The sequence below is a fragment of the Alligator sinensis genome, unplaced genomic scaffold (genome assembly GCF_000455745.1).
Source record: "Alligator sinensis unplaced genomic scaffold, ASM45574v1 scaffold1151_1, whole genome shotgun sequence".
Taxonomy (NCBI): Eukaryota; Metazoa; Chordata; order Crocodylia; family Alligatoridae; genus Alligator; species Alligator sinensis.
Window position 1 is genome coordinate 69,650 of NW_005842835.1, and position 10,258 is coordinate 79,907.

The window sequence follows — 10,258 nt, forward strand, 5'->3', positions numbered from 1 at the left end:
CATGGTTCCTGCCTGCACAGCTGAGACCCACAAAGTGCAGCACGGAGCTAGCCTGGCTCATCCCATCCCCTCCTGGAAGCACATGGTTTCCTGCTGCATGGCAGGGACCGATGTGTGGCACAGAGGGCCCGGGCTGGGCTGGCTCCGTGCTGTGCTGTGCAGGTCTCAGCCTTGCAGCGGGGAATGCGTGGTGCCAGGAGGGGATGGGACAGGTTGGGTTGGCTCTGTGCTGTGCCACACAGTTCCCGGATGCAAGGCTGGGACCTGCACAGAGCCCAGCCAGGCCTGGCCCATCCCAGCCACATACAGTTCCCCACCGCATGGCCAAGACCCACGCGTCATGGCACAGAGCCAGCCCGGCCCCTCCTAACAGCACGCGGCTCCTGGCTGCATGGCTGCAACCTGCATGGTGCAGTACGGAGCTGGCCTGGCCCAGTGGCACACTACAATACCAGAACTGTGGGAAGTCCCATGCCAGCAGGCTAGGCTGGCTCTGTGCCTCCACGTGACACTCCTGGCGCTCTAGCTAGGAGCAGCACATGGAGGCACAGAGCCAGAGTCCTGCAAGTGCCATGGAGTGGGGCAGTCACTGGTGCCACCCTTCCCCCCTCCCCCAATTCTTACATAGATTTCAACTCTCAAATGAGGGAGGGCTGGGGAACAGCCAGAGGGTCTCCAGGGCAGAAGACTCTACTAGCCAGAAGCTTTTGGGGGCTGGGGATGGGGTGGAGCAGGGTGGATCAGGTTGGGGTGGGGTTGGTTGTGGCACAACCAGAGCACAAGCTGCTTGCTGCTGCAGCTAGCGCCTCTTCTCATGGCGCCTCGGCTTTTAAGCAGGCAGCCACCAGCAGGTAATAATTGTCTAAATTTTAGAGGGGCTCCACGGGCCTGGATAGAATAGCCTGGCAGGCTGATTTTGGCCCACAAGCCATATTTTGCCCACCCCTGCTCTAAGCAGCAGTCACGTGAATATCCATGTGAGCACAAGCACTAAGTGTTTGCGGCATCAGCTTTAGGATGGGGACTATAATTATTCAGCACTAAACACAAAAGACACAATCTATATTTGGCCCCTACCATTTCTATGGTCTTAAAAACCAATACAGAAAAGTGCCAGAATTTTTCAATTAAAAATAATTCTAGAGCATAATGAGCTGACATTATATCAGACTTATGCACATCTACGCATCGCATATGCACAATAGGCATCTAGGGCTAGAAACAGGTGTTGCATTTATTCTTGGATAAGAAGTGCCTGTTTTATCCCAGAAAAAACATCCTGGGATCATTGTGAGCATGCACGTGCACACACACTTTTCTAATCACAGAGGCTGAATCCTGTGCCACTTTTCTGCCATTCAGTTAATGCAATCCTGGGGTAACTATATAGATATATTTAGTAATATCCCAGTGGAAACTTACTACCTCCTATCCAAGAAAGCTTTTTAGGATTTATTCCAGGATAATGGGCATAGATGTCCATGATTGCACTTTGTTCTGGGATAAAATGGTTTATCCTGAGATCTGTGACATCTTTTTGCAGCCAAGGACTAACTATGTTTTTGTGTCATTTTAAAACTAGAGGTTTCTAAATCAGTGATTGCTGAATTATGGTCATGATGATACTGAATTACAGAGATATCAGAACACTTCACAAAGCTTATATATAATTCCAGTCACCAGCCAACAGCCTAATCACAAATTTTGCTGTTGAGACCTTAGCAATTCAACAAATCAGTAACTGATTTGACAGTAACAAACATCACAAATATTAGCAAGAGCTTATTTAGCTTCTGTTCCCAAAAGGCAAGCTCACCTGAACCTAAAAGGATTTTAAGCTTAAAATTTCCATAACCATTAGAGAGCGCCTTCCTTCTACCCTAGAAAAATAAATTTTCTTACACTGCTTTAAGTCTCCTAGGATTGCTTTACTTATCCTCCTGCTTTGAGAGGATTCTTCAGTCTCCTTATTCACATTCAGAAACAAAGTGCATATACTTTCTCTCCAAAGAGTACTTAGATGTAAGATGTTTCCTGCTTATCTGCAAATGCCAGAATTGTCCAAGGTCATTTACTTTGCAGCAATCATTGATATTTTCCAGAAAGAAATATAAATCTGATTTATGCCAAGATCCTTGTAAATTGGGCTGCAGCTGCCTTTGCTCCTAATTGAAATCCCTTATTTTTCTAACCTATCAGTGTGATAAGCTCTTGTCAAAAGGATCGAAAAACACTTCCAAAGGCCAGCCACATATATTAACTCTGCCATCACACCAAGGTTGTATCTGTGTGTAACCTTCACGACTACGGTGGAATTGTTCCTGATTTATACGTGTGTAGTAACTGAGATGAGAATCAGACTGACTCTGTTCTCTTTTCTTAAAAGGACACCCTGAACTTACCTTCTGGTTTTCCTTTATTAATTTTATTTCCAAACTACTTTGCTTTCAGGGCAGACAAAAATCAATTATTTAAAAAAATAAATGCATTTAAATTATTCTTAAGTTTTTCCTTTTAAAAATAAACCATCTTGGAATAAAATTTGAATTTAATACAGCATAAGCTAAGGTATAATTTAGTATTATCTATTTTCTATTTCCTTGCCCTTCTCTCGAATCGGTGAATACGCCACCGGACTGCGGCTCAGCTCACTTAGCCCAACCCCACAGTATCGGGAGATGTGACCCGTTCTTCCGCACCGATAACATACCACCCCCTTTGGGGACCCTTTTTTCAGAGCTGCCTGGCATTCCCCTTCACTCATAAGATTCTCCTTTGAGACCCGTCTGCTTCCTCTTTCCTTTTCCAAGTTAGACAAAGCCTCTGCCAAGCGTAAGCTTCCTCGCTGGTCTGTGGTTGGTGCCTCCGCACCCACCTCTGAGTGTCCTTCTCTAAATCCCAGAGGAACTGCTCCAGTAATATCTGGTCTAACACTCCCTCCCAGTTAAATTTGCCTACCGGCAACCATTTCTGGAGGGAATCTCGTAAGGATTGCAACAAGCCGTGGGGCCGCCTAGCTTCTCTCGGCTTTCAAGCCCGGAACGCTTGCCGGTAGCTCTCGGGTGAGATCTCTAGCCGGTAAAGAATTGCAGCTTTGACGTCCTCGTAATCTCGGGCCTCCTCCTGTGACAAGGCCCGGTAAGCGGCCTGGGCTTGATCAATCACCAGTGCCCCTAACTGGTGACCCCATTGGCTCTGATCCAGCCCTGTCTGGATGGCTGTCCTTTCAAAGGCCTCTATGTAGGCTTCTGGATCGTCATCCTTTGTCATGCAGGGCATCTTGAATAGTGCAGCGTTGCGCTGTATCCATTCTTGTTGGTGGGCCCCCTGCAATTGTTGTACCTCCAGCACCTACCCAATAGCTTGAATGGCTTGAGTAAGTAACTCTGCATGGGCTATCGCCAATGGTTGCATCTTGCGTCACTCCCGGTTGGGGACCTCTGCCCTGTTAGTGCCGAAGCAAGTTTCCCGGCCAATGCACCACTGTGATGTCGGAGGTCTTATGGCTAGTGCCACCCATCGGTTAGGTAGCCCCGCCCCTTGTCCCGCCTGCCACGACTTCGCTGATATATTATATTGAGAGGGTTCCAGTGGAGTTCTTACTAGAGGGGTTCCCCGACACGGGTGTACTCACAGTTGTTGCCTACGGTGTTCCGCAGGGCTCCGCCACCCCTACACCCCATCCACTCGCCAACCGATCACGTGCTGGTGGGATGATGACCTTCGGTCCTCTGCGGGCTTGACTGCCATTGGTTTCACCAATGCAGGGACTCAGACTCAGCTGTACAGCTCTGCCAGCCCGTCCTCTTGTCTCTCTGGCTCTTCTGATATCTCTTTGCATCCTTCCTTCCTAACTTCCCTAGAAATAATATTCCCCTTGGGTAGGGCAGCTCCTAGAGCTGCCTTCCCTTACCCAGTGGATTCCAGGGGATTCTGCACCTGTCCCTGGCTCTATTTCTCCTAGGGGCAGTGCTCGCAAACGCAGGGTGCCTTGTCGTTCCCCTTGCTTTCTTCCTCTCAAGGGGAGTATTGGCCTCTCCCTGCTCCCTGTTGCAAGGTAGGAAGTTTTCACTTGCTTTCCTCTGCTAGCGGTTTAGAGGCTTCTCCTGCCTCTTGTGCTGGTACGGCACAGCCTAGCTGGTGCCTTTCCCTGGCAGGAGCCTCAGCACGCCAGACGTGTTGCCTTACTGGGAACAGCTGGTTAAATAGCCAGCGTAATGCCAGCTCGCGCGGCTGTGGCTGCCGCTGCGGTCTCGACTCCGGCACCGCCGGGTCTCCCAGAGGTAAGTTGCCCGTTCCGGGGTTTTGTCTGCCCCACAGCCTTTCCTCACCTCTCCTTGCCCGTGATGGCAGCGCGCCGCCGTCACACAGTAAAATTAAATTACAGTAGAACTCAGGTACCAGAATACAGGTTTACTATTATCTACTTAGAGCATCTCTCACTCTCCATTTCCAGTCCTACCCACTGTATAAGGATAAAGATGCTTATCTTGTTGGGGTCCTTTGACCCTAGCTGACTTCCTGCCCCTGGGGCAGGGGGCTGGCCTTGATGATCCTCAAGGTCCCTTCCAGCCCTATGAAATCAATGAAAATAATTTACATAACATATTCTTTCAAATTGAGGAACCTCTAGTAAAAACTCTGGAATTAAAGACTGATTTTCTTCTATTTAGGAATGAGGGCAAAGCATCTAAGCTTTGAGGTCAAGCTTTATAGATATGGCACAGTAAGTCATGTATTAGGGGCTTGACCCTGCAAAGGATGCAAGGATCAGCAAAGTCATCACAGGTATTGGAAACCTGGCCTCTGACTCTAGCATGATCTGGATTATCCACTGAGCCCACCTGGATGGTATCAGACTCCTGTTTTAGTCTCTCTGCCTGAGCTCTGCTTTCAACTTATGGATATTTATGATTTTGCACCCATAATGGAGGCCTATTTTCCAACTCATTGAAAAACTACCATTTGCACAGTACCTACCAACCCTTTGCTTTTCAATAGTTTTGGGTACTTCAGTTAAATGGCCTTTCTTAGTTCCTTTGTATATAGAAATATGTAAACATTAACTTCCCAGGTGCTCTAGCCATGTCTCTAAAATAAAATACTGCAGCACATAAGGCGAGAGGGTTACAACACTGCTTCTCAGAAGGCAATGAACTTGAAGATGCCGATATGGACATGTCTGAGCCAGCTGGATCAATTGGTTAGTAAACTTACTATTTTGAAACCATTCTTACGGCTTGCCTACATATATTTATTGTATTTCAATGCTAGTAAATGATAAATGTATTACAGTAATCTTAGTTATTTTATGTGGATTACTTATGAACTTCAAGACTGTTGTGTTTGTGCGTTAGTGTTAGTTTGTGAGAGCATTAGTCAATTGTACCTTTTACATATTACCCCTGTACTTCTGAAATGAGTTTTATTGATCAGTGTAAGCAAACATACAAGCCCTAGGCAAAGGTGTCCAGTGTAGAATAAAATTTTCATAGGAATTTATTAATTTTAAAATACAAATTTAAATATTTTTTCATGCTATTTATATTGATAAAGAAAAAGGTTTAAATAGAAGAAGAAAATCTTTGTGAATTATTGAATATTTTGCCTATAGATCAAGGTCTGGAAAAATTATATAATTTAAACACTGCATAGTAGGGTGCATGACTCAAGGGCTGCAGCTCAGCTGCAGGCAGTAAGGAAAGGATTTCATGCCGCTTAGGAGGGCTGTGTCAGCTGATGAGGATTATTGGCTGACCAAAAAGAAGTTAAAAGTGCCCAGGGAAGGAAGATGAAGGATAGAGAGAAAAGGTTGTGAGGCTAAAGGCAGCAGCATCAAGCCAGGGTACTTTCTCAGGGTCTGTTTAACCCTTTATTGTTTTGCACTTGTTGATGGCCTGTGTTGTGTCTTGTGGGGGCAGGTTCACCCCAGGAAGAATAAAGATTGTGTTGTGCAAGTGACAACCCACTACACACTGGATAAAAAAACATCTGCAGTGGGAGGGATCTTTCATTTACAATATCATTTTTTAAAGTAACGCACTGAGTAATATTCTACCTCCGTTCTTTTTAGTAAACCAAGGGAGGTTGCAACTATTAGCAGCCTTTACTTTTTAATGACTATTTAAAAAAAAAAAAAAAAAAAGGTTCACATGAACCATGAACATGTGTGCATTTACACGTGCAATTAATCTGAAGCAATAAACTCTGAAGCAGTTTGAGCCAGAATAAACTATTCCTGGGTGCAGCATCTACACATGCACCCAGGACAGCAGCAATTTAAGTCAGGGTGGAGCAGTTTACACCAACTGATCAGCTCTGGGTGCCAGGGTCAGGGGGCAGAGGGGCTGGCTGAGGCACAACAGTGATGAAGGTGTGGAGCTGTATGGCTAGGTGGCAGGCAGGAGTCTGGCCCCCAGCTGGCTGGGCTGATTGGGTGCAATTTAGACCCATGGTGAGCATCTTTACATCTGTTACTCTCAGTAAATTACCCCAGCATAAAATAGTACTATCCCTAACAGTACTGTCTTACTGTGGTGTTAATTAGTTTACTGTAGCCTTATACCATATTATATGTAGAAGGGGATACTTTACTCCACAGTTAATTAGTCTACTCTGCAGTAAAGTGAATGTGTAGATGCGGCCAGTATGACTGACTTTCTGACCATTTTGTTTCAGGCTCCAGCTTAGATATAAGAAATTATGAATGTCCATTATCTGCAATGTCTGCAACTTCAGAATCATCTATCTTGCTACCAGCAGTAGCGCCACTAAGTATACCTCAGACAAGGTGCGTCCTAATTATCTCTGCAGTAAATGTCTCAGTGCCTATGTGTGAGGCCCTAGTAGGCTGCAGTAAACTAATAGACTCTGCTGCTCCGAAGTACTATCCTGTGCTGACAGTTTTTAGTGAACAGCAGTGCATGTGTAGATGCTGATGGGACTTATTGGGGCACACGGATGCTTCAATGTGGGGCTGCCTGCCAGCTAAGCCTGCCACACTGGAGCACTCTCGTGGCCCATCCGGCCCCTCCACAGCATGTTGAGCCAGGTCAGAGCAGCCCTGGGCTGGCAGGCTGACCCCACCAAATCTGCTGCCACCCAGGGCTGCTCCAATCTCGCTCAACATGCTGCAGTCCTGGGCACATGTTCAAAAAGCAGCACCCGGGAGCAATAAACTTCAGCCTGATACGCACGGGAGTTTATTGCTTCTAATGAACTGCTTGTGTAGACATGCCTACAGTGAATTACCTGCATCCAAAAAGGGCCTTTTTTCCTTATAAAGTAAAACTGTGGCTGAGTTCATAATCACAATCAGCAGAGTCCAGCAAGACAACATAGACAAAAAGATTGCTTAGCTCATTTATGCAACAAATTCTCTCTTGTTCAGAACAATCATTTCTGCCAGTCATCAAGACCACATTATATCTACCCAGCAGAACAGATATTGCTGGAAAGCTTTTGGATACAGTGTATGAGAAGGAAATTGAACAGTCTGCAAAAATCATTGAAGGGAAGGGTTCATTTGAGTCTTGATGGACGGAGCAATGTACAAGATGGTCCACTAACGTGCTTGTGTGACAACAGAAGATGGGATTGTTTAGTTCACAGAAAGAATTGATACATCAGGAAATACTCATACTGCAGGATATTTAAAAGTAGTAGCAGTAAAAGCAATAACAAACTGAGCAAATATTCCGATGTCGTATGTAGCCTTGTCACAGATAATGCTGAAAGTGTAGCAAAGATTGGAAGAAACTTAGATGATGATAATGAAGCAACCTGAAACATATAACACATGAGTGCAGAGCTCATTTGATGCATCTTTCAGCCAAAGATTTAGGTACTCCAGAAATAAAGGAACATGTTGTTGAAATTGCAAAACACTTCCATAACAACCAGTTTGCTTCAGCTTCACTGAAGAGAGCTGGGGATCCAAGGACCCACGATGTACAATGGGATTCAGTGGCTGGCTACTTTGAGCTATTTATTAACAACGGGCCTCTTCTTATGACCATCTGTGAAGAGAATTGTGACAAAATCGATGGAAGTATCACAGCTAGAATAATCAACATTGGGCTAAAGAGAAATTTAGAAGATATACTGAATACACTAAAACCTATTTTCATGGCCTTGGACAAACTACACAACAATTGCTGCTGTATTGGAAATGCTGTTGAAATTTGGAAAGAACTCAAAGAAACATTATAGCTAGAAATACCCAAAAATAAAGTTAAATTGCAGGCAGTAAAGAAACAGATGGATTAAGCACTTACTCTGCCTCATTTGCTTACTCATATTCCTTAACACAGAGTACCAGCGTAGATGCCCAACTGCTGAAGAAGAAAATTCTGGTATGACATGGGCATCTCCTTATCACCCAGCAGTCATGCCAGCCATAATGAAGTGCAGGACTAGAGGTGAACTGTTCAAGTAGCACATGTTTGCTGAGGATGTCTTAAAGAAAGTCACACCAATGAACTGGTGGAAGTCTCTACCAAAGCACCTGGAACCAGAGTTTGCTGAAGTGCTAAACCAGCTTTTGCCAGCAGCAGCTCCTTCTGCAGGTGCAGAAAGAATATTTTTTGATGCATTCAAAGCTGAGAAATCAATTGGGTGTTGAAAACTCAGGAAAACTTATTTTCTTTCTTCCAATCTATGAATAAGAAGCGAGACAAGGATAAGATTTATATGCTCTACAAACTTGAAAGAAAGTAAAAAATTTTAAAGCAGCTTAGGTACAAATAATAACTGTTTCATTTTAAAGAGAATTAGGCAAGCAGGAACTTAAGCTCAAAAGATTTTTACCTAGGCATTTTAGAAAAATTTCTGCAGGCTCACCTGAAATAATTAGTTTAAGTCAATCACTATGGTTCATACTTTTAATACAATAAAAGTTAATACTAGTATTTAACAACTTATTTGTAAATGTGCACTATGTTTTGATTTCCAAAGTTTTTGCATCCAAAATATTAGTTTTGTTTAATGAATTTGAAGCATAGGTTTTGTGTGTTTAATTAAGTTGAAGTTGCCATCTTAATGCAGCTTGATACAAATATGAGCAAAAAGTTAATCGTCTAGTGAATAAGAAATACATATTTCACCATTTTATAGCATAATAAAATGTAGGATTTCTAACAATGCAAATATGTTAAAGTAGATATATAGTTTGTGTACCTAGGAAACGTATGTACCAAATCTACTGTAAAAACCGTATTCAGTTTTAATTGTTCTATCAGCCAATGACAATACACCTTTCTTTATAAAACGAACAAAAATATATACAATGGGAAAGTTGATAAAAAAAGTCAATCATTTAAATTGGACTTTTGGCTTGCTGATTTAAATCATGATTTAAATCACATTTATTTAAATCAGTCCACCTTGTCTGGTTTAGCTATGAAAAATCCAACCAGATTATCAACTGGAGAAAATCATCATCGTGCTACTATAGATCAGTTCAATAAATGAGGATCTGACATGGTTCAAGCTTAGAAAGCTGTCATAGACTTTTTGTTTTTTGTCAGTTCTTGGATCATCATCCTTTGTGGTAATGGAGAAACACAAATTCTGATGAGAAGAAGCTTCTTCAAAATAACTTCTAGTTGTTTCAGTACCACCTTTTTCCAGCTCCTGTCAGTCTGGCAATGAAATCAAGGACACCAAGGATAGGATAAGAAAGCAAAAAAAAAAAAAAAAAAGCTGCTACATATCTAATAATGTTCCTAAATAGAAATCTCATCCTCTGGCATTGGCAAGGGATGTATTAGTATTCATTGCACAGTTAAAAGTCTCGACTTGGGCATCAATGGCTGGATGAACACAACACCTTCATTTATCTGATCTTTATGAGTCAGCAGAAATAGTGTAATGAGTCTAGAAGATGATGGAAGCACTCTATGCATTCATCTGATGACATTTAGGGGTAAATCTTCCTGCACTGTCTGCGTAACAGTGATTTATTGCAGCAGCTTCTATTATAGCCTACAGTCCCAACCTGAAATCCTGCAAACCAGCCAAACTGTCTCTGAAAATCAGTGTGTCAGGTAATAGACCCGTATGCCTGATCCTCCCAGCAAGACATCAGGGCTTATAAGGGCAAAAGCAAGGGCAGGTATTACAAATTGGAGCTACAAAGTTCCAGATGCAGTTACTCTAAAAGTGTACAGCCAATAGCCTGGAAAATGGAAAATCTGCTCTGGCACTGGACAATCTTGACAACTCTGTTATTTACTTGTTCCAAGTGTCAAGTATGAAA